The sequence below is a fragment of the Eumetopias jubatus genome, unplaced genomic scaffold (assembly GCF_037043125.1).
Source record: "Eumetopias jubatus isolate StellerSeaLion01/CBP00866 unplaced genomic scaffold, mEumJub1_p1.0 scaffold_5, whole genome shotgun sequence".
Lineage (NCBI taxonomy): Eukaryota > Metazoa > Chordata > Mammalia > Carnivora > Otariidae > Eumetopias > Eumetopias jubatus.
This window is the reverse complement of record NW_028274811.1, coordinates 141,627,469-141,633,468: the sequence shown is the minus strand read 5'-3', so window position 1 is coordinate 141,633,468 and position 6,000 is coordinate 141,627,469. Positions and strand designations below refer to the sequence as shown.

At 41.0% G+C, this 6,000-nt stretch overlaps 1 protein-coding gene across 1 annotated transcript in view; it reads left to right on the top strand.

The window, feature by feature from the left end:
* Window positions 1-792: 792 nt before the first annotated feature.
* FBXL7 (F-box and leucine rich repeat protein 7) overlaps window positions 793-6,000 on the top strand; it is a 275,070-nt gene continuing 269,862 nt past the window's right edge. Inside the window, exon 1 of the mRNA XM_028098093.2 lies at window positions 793-866. The gene's annotated coding sequence lies outside the window, so the exon portion shown is untranslated. The remainder of the gene's footprint in view (window positions 867-6,000) is intronic.

Sequence of the window (6,000 nt, the reverse complement as noted above, 5' to 3'; positions counted from 1 at the left end):
ATGTTTAGAAACATTACTGTATATCTTATTAAAAGTTAGAAGAATAGAAACTCAGCTGTCAGTTGAAGTGAGATTTTTTTATACTAGGGCATGACTGACGTTTTGTGCTGGAGAATTCTTTCTTGTGGGAGCTGTTCTGTGTGTTGTAAGATGTTTGACAGCATCCCTGGCCTCTACCTACTAGGTTCTAGGAGTACATCCTCCCCAGTTGTGACAACTAAAAATGGTACCAGGAATTGCCAAATGCCCCCATGAGGGAAAAAGCACCCCCACTTGATAACTACTGCGTTAGATACATAAGTATTTTTTGTTTTTAAAGAAGAATCTATTAAAACAGGGAATTTGGTTTCTAAGGTGATACCTCTGTTTGGAGCCAGCAGGTCCTTACTACTCGGATAATGCCTCATTCTTAGATGTGCTTTTGTCTTGTGCTGGGAAATGTATAGTTTATAGTTGCAAATAAAAAATTAATACTGTAGATGAGTTTCCCACATGTCCTTTCTTATTCACACGTATGCCAAAATGAGATTATGTTATCATATGTTTTATAATCTTGTCTGAGTTTATAGTCGAGCTATACTGTAATAGGGCTTTAGTTCCACTCTTAAGGGTCAGATATGTAACGCAAGAGGCAAGAAACCTTATAAACTCCCTTCTTGGTATTATGGCTCTTTTCTTGGAAACCAGTGATAATGGCTTGGTATGGGACAGAGTGGAAGGCATGGTCAGTTCTGAAATTACAAAACTCAAAAGCTGCTCATTCCTGTTTTCTCTAGGCAAAGGCAGCTCAAGCATCTCATCCGACGTGAGTTCAAGTACAGATCACACGCCGACCCAAGCCCAGAAGAATGTGGCTACCAGTGAAGGTAGGCATCTGGTCTTCATTATCTCTCTCCCTGTGTTCACAGTGCAGGCTATTTTTGGAAGACAAATAAAATGTGTGAGTCTCAGTTCTGTTCTACTGAGTGGGAGCATATGAGATTCTTAAAACTGAGAAGGCGGAGGGTGCCCAAGTTGCTTTTTCGTTGCTGTGCTGTTACCTTCTGAGAAAGGGGTTTTCATAGGATTTGAGTGTCTCAATTCTTAGGCAAATGCTGTTATTTCGTGAAAATATAATAGGCAGACTTTTGGGGAGCCTTCATGATGTTATCTGTCTTGTTTTTCAGTGTGGAAAACACTATGATTGTAAAATTCCTGTGCTCTAGTTGAAAGTTCCTGCAAAAACTTTCAAAATTGGAATTCAGGATTTTGACAATGGGAGGGTCACAATCATGTGATTTGTAGAACTTGAATTAACCATTATGTGGGAGGAGAAAAGGAGATCTGTTTGATTATTTAAAGGATACATAGAAAGTCTTGCCTCTCAGGACAAAGATCGGCTCCATTGATGTTCTTGATATAGAATTTCACTATATGTAGTAATACATGTTTGAATTAATTGCTCTGCCTAGTCCAGAAGCTTTTGTGTTACTACTTGTTTGCGTGTGGAAATCACTGTTTCTGTGGTAGTTATTTAGTGGAAAGCCGACTCAATGATGGAATTAGTTTTTATTTTAATGTTAAACACAATTGAGTTCTCTTCTGAAGAAGAGCTCCTTCTAAGTTGGTTGTTGAAAGCAGGTCCAGTGTAAGATGTCGATGCCACTTACAATGGAAGGACCCAAGGTGAGGTGACCTTGTGTAGAGCCTGCTTTCTTAAAGTGTGCGGGGTGTGTGGAGGTACATTTCTACGTTCTGTCTTGAGGCTTAACTGAAGCTGCTTGCAATATTGGGAAGCATACCCATGACCTGATGTTGGTCATCTCAGTGTTTGGTTGCTCTTGATCTGCGTGACCGTGTGTGCATGAATGATGAGGGTTGGCCCCTGCTGTGTGTCTTCTCTTTGGCTTTGACTTGGTGTGTTTCAAACAGACTGATATATAAAGAGCTTTTATAATGGGATTATATTCCCTGGTGTTTAATGCGAATAGATCAGGGTGTTCTCCTCAGTGCTGTGAAGCACCAGATAGAATTCCAATTTGAATTTTCTGGCTCTTGATTCAAATATGAGCACTAGGTCATTCTGGAAATTTAGTTAAGGTAACGTGCAAGTCAGGTAAATTGATTCTAGACTTTTGCTTTTGAGGCCTCTGTTCTTAGGAGCCCAACTGGAAATCACTTCAACATAACTTACTTACTTATGGTTCTCTCTAATCAGAAATCTTTGTTTTGTAAGGTGATCACTTCTTTCTACCATGATTTTAGTCACTCTTGTTATAGTCATAGTTTGGCTAATTGGAGTGACTGTGAAAACAAAGTTAAAAGTATGTGAAATAATCCCTCTGTGTTTCCCTCTCCAGATTTAAGTTTTTTAAAATCAGAAAATACGAAACTGTATGGGCTCTGTTGTAAGGGTTGGGGGAGGGGACTGCGGGGCTTCATGCGCTAAAAATGTCTTCTTTTTATGCTTCAAAAAAATAACACTATAGGGATTTAAAATTTTCATCTTATTCTGCCTTTTCCTTGTTGGGAAGATTCTTTTGATGCGGGGCTCAGCCAGTGTTGTATACATTTTTGTCACAATGCATTTCCTACCATTCTGAGGGTAAATTCAGGAGGGAAAAATGGGAAAATATGATGTTCATGTGAAACAGAAATTTTAACAACTGGGCTAAATTAATAGGGAATATTTTTTCCAACTCTTAAATGGAAGAACCCCATCTCTATGAAAGATGCTATCCATTTTTTTGCATATCTGCAAAGTTGTGTTTTTTTTTTCTTTACTGTTTGTATGTATGAATCCACTTTGCTACTGTGTTTTAATCAATGGAACTAAAAAAATATTTTAAAATAAATTAGGTGTGGGTGTTACTTCCATAAAAATGTATTCAGGGATGTCTGCTGCGAAATGGTCTCGCTATCAGCCTGGTTTTTCAAGATGGAACACCAGCCAGTGCTCATTTCTCAATGCACAGGTGACAGAGTCCTGGTCTGCCTCTCAGGATTAGGGTGTCATATTCTCTGACCTCCACAAAGTGGGTTTACCCAACAGTAAACCCAATAGTTTGCTCCTACCAGAAAGCACCTACTAGCCACTGTGTGCCAAGAAACAGAAACTGGACACCAGTTTCTTACACATGCTACAGAGGAGCCAATTAAAAAATGCTTCTCTGGTTCTCTTCCCACAGTTTCTAGAACGGTTTTTTTAACCTTGGTTGTTAAGAAAATGTTGGGCGAGTGGTGTAACTGGTTTTCCAGAAGTGATTTGACTACCGTTAGTTTCTTCAGTTCTTTGATCCTCTTAAGAGGACTTTTCACCTCTGACTTTACCAATATCCTCTTCAAGAAACACAGGCAGGATGAAGGTTTGAGTAATACTGATTTCTAAAAATGAGATATATCGTGAAGGACAATATTCAGTTTTCCTGCAGCGTTTGCAAACTGTGGCCATACCTATAATAATAGTTGGGTTGAAAGCCTTGGGGAGCAGAGTTGGACTTGTCCGTGGTGGGCTGGACAGGGAAGGTATGATATCAATTCCCGGGCCTGTGGGGCACGTGTGTGTGTGCATGCGCATGCGTGCACATGCACCTGCACATGTGCTTTTGCGTACAGCCTCCAGGTGACAGCCAATGGCAGAGTTGTCGTCTGTCACTGGGAAGCATGTAAGTAACCTATGCGTTGCATGCTGGCGCCTGACCTGAGGACATGGGAGCTGAGGGGAGAGAAGTGCGCCCACATGCCATGCGCCAACCTGGGGCTGGCAGTGGCAATGGGGACTACATATGACAGACACCAGGGATCTGACTAGGGAGATGGTCATGTTCTAAAACTGGATCGTGGTAAAAGTTGCACGACATAGTACATTTGCTTAAAAGTCATTGAAGTAGACACAGGAAATGGGTATTGGAAGCTGCTGCTTCTGCATGACCTTCAGACCTGCATCTAAGTCAGCACAAACTACTTTTCGAAAATGCTGCCTCCCACCTCTGGGAAGAAGTCTTGAACAGTGGTGAGAAGACCCCTTAGGAGCATGGGTCTTGACTGTACAGAGAGCAGGGCTGCTGGCTAAAACTTCTTCTGGGATGCTCTGGCCTCGGGGCCAGCACTGCCCTGAAAGCATCATAAGGAGTCCCTGGACCAGTAGTGTTCACAGCCCCGCACATGGTATCTGGTCAGCGTGGACTTCTCGTAGGTACATACTCTTCTGGAAAGTTCTGGAAGACATGAGAGATGATAGACCCACAAGTTTCTCAAAACTATTTTTTTTTTAAGCTTTTCCCAGAGAGGCTCTAACCTCAGCTTGGATTTTAAGTTTTTAGCAACCAAGCCTGATTGATGGTTAAGGCCTCAGTCACATTTATTCATTCTAGGAAGTGTGAGGACTTATGTCCTTGCTGCCTACCGGATGTTCCCACTCATCTACTTTGGGTCATAAGGGTGTTCCCCTAGGCATGGTGGGCACAGACGGTGATGCAGTTCAGTTTTAATCCAACAGAGAATGGTATCCAAAGTCTCATGCAAAATCTTTGTGCATCTTAATTTTGTGAATCTAAAGCCACACCCCTTTTAAAGAATTGGCAGCCTGCAGAGCTTTCTCCTTGATAAATGGTATAGGCTTTCCTAAAAGCCCATTATACTTCTTGTGACAGTTTAAGTTCCTGATTTCCTGACACTGTAGGGGGTTTGGGTTCAAGTGCAGAAGGCTGGAAACATTCCATTTTTCCCAACAAAATCTGCATTCCAGCATTGTAAGCCACAGCTTAATTCTTTCCAGTTGTGTTGCTATTCTTTCTGTTACACTTTTTTCCAGTCTTTCTCATCCACGGGGTGTTCTCCCTTGTATTGGAAGGAATGGCCTTTGACTTTCAGCTATGAAAGTCACATCCAGCCCATGGTTAGAATAGAGTACACGGCAGCCAGCCTGAAAAGACTGAAACAGAATCAGTTGGATTGGGTTGGATCAGGAAGAAGCTTCCTAGAAATAATAAGCTCAGCTTGGGCTTTTTTTTCAGAACAGGGTTATGAGGATGTGGTTTTAATGGTGGCATCTCAACAACTCCGACTTCTCTTGAGCTGGGGGAAGGTGACACAGTTCGTTCAAAGGCCAAACGTAATTGGCTGATGAAAAGTCAGCTTCATCCAGTTGCTCAAGTTCAGATATTGAACTCACTGACAGCACAATTTATAGGTGTGATGGCTTATACATGTTGTTATCAAGCCAGCCAAATATGGAATCATAGAATTTTTCAAGCTACAAAGGCCCTGGCAATTTTCTGATCTAATACACTCGTTTTACAAAGAAATCCCTGCGGCACAGAAAAATAAAGAGATTTGCTCAATATTACACACCTAATAAATTGTTGAGCAGGAGTTTGACACAGTATTGTTTCAGTGAGAGATGGCACAAATCAGGAAAATCATAACCTTTAAAAAAGTTGTTGCCTTCTAAGTGTGAAGCTCTTTAATTCTGTTTTGTCCGCCTGCTAGCTGCCTATTTTGAGCTGGTTGCAGGGAGGAGGTAGGCTGTTCAGAAGAGTTTGAGAAAGACTGAGTTCAAATAGAGCAGTACTTCCAATGGGAGGAGAGGATCTACTTCAAATGGCAAAAGGATCTCAAACCGCTTACATAGGTTAGCTTCTCACCTGGAGATGGAAACATTACCTTTAAGTTAGCTCATGATTGTAAAATAGCCTTTCAATAAATTCACTTAATATTGTTTTGTGAAACTGCCCATTTAATTAACTCCCTGAAGGAAATTAATTTTAAAATGTTTCATTTGAGCCATGAGTGAAATGAGTTGATATATAAAGAATTCTTTCCATGGCACCTAAAATCACCACTTTATTTATACAGTCATGGGTTAATATGTTTTCAGTGCCCCAATTAGACCAATTCTAAATGGAGTTATTTCGAAAATGCCCAGGAATCGGGCTTTGTTTTATTCTGTCTTCCTTGTATTACCTTCTTTCTACTTCTTGAGCGTACTTCTCAAACAACATTCACACGTGTCACTCAGGA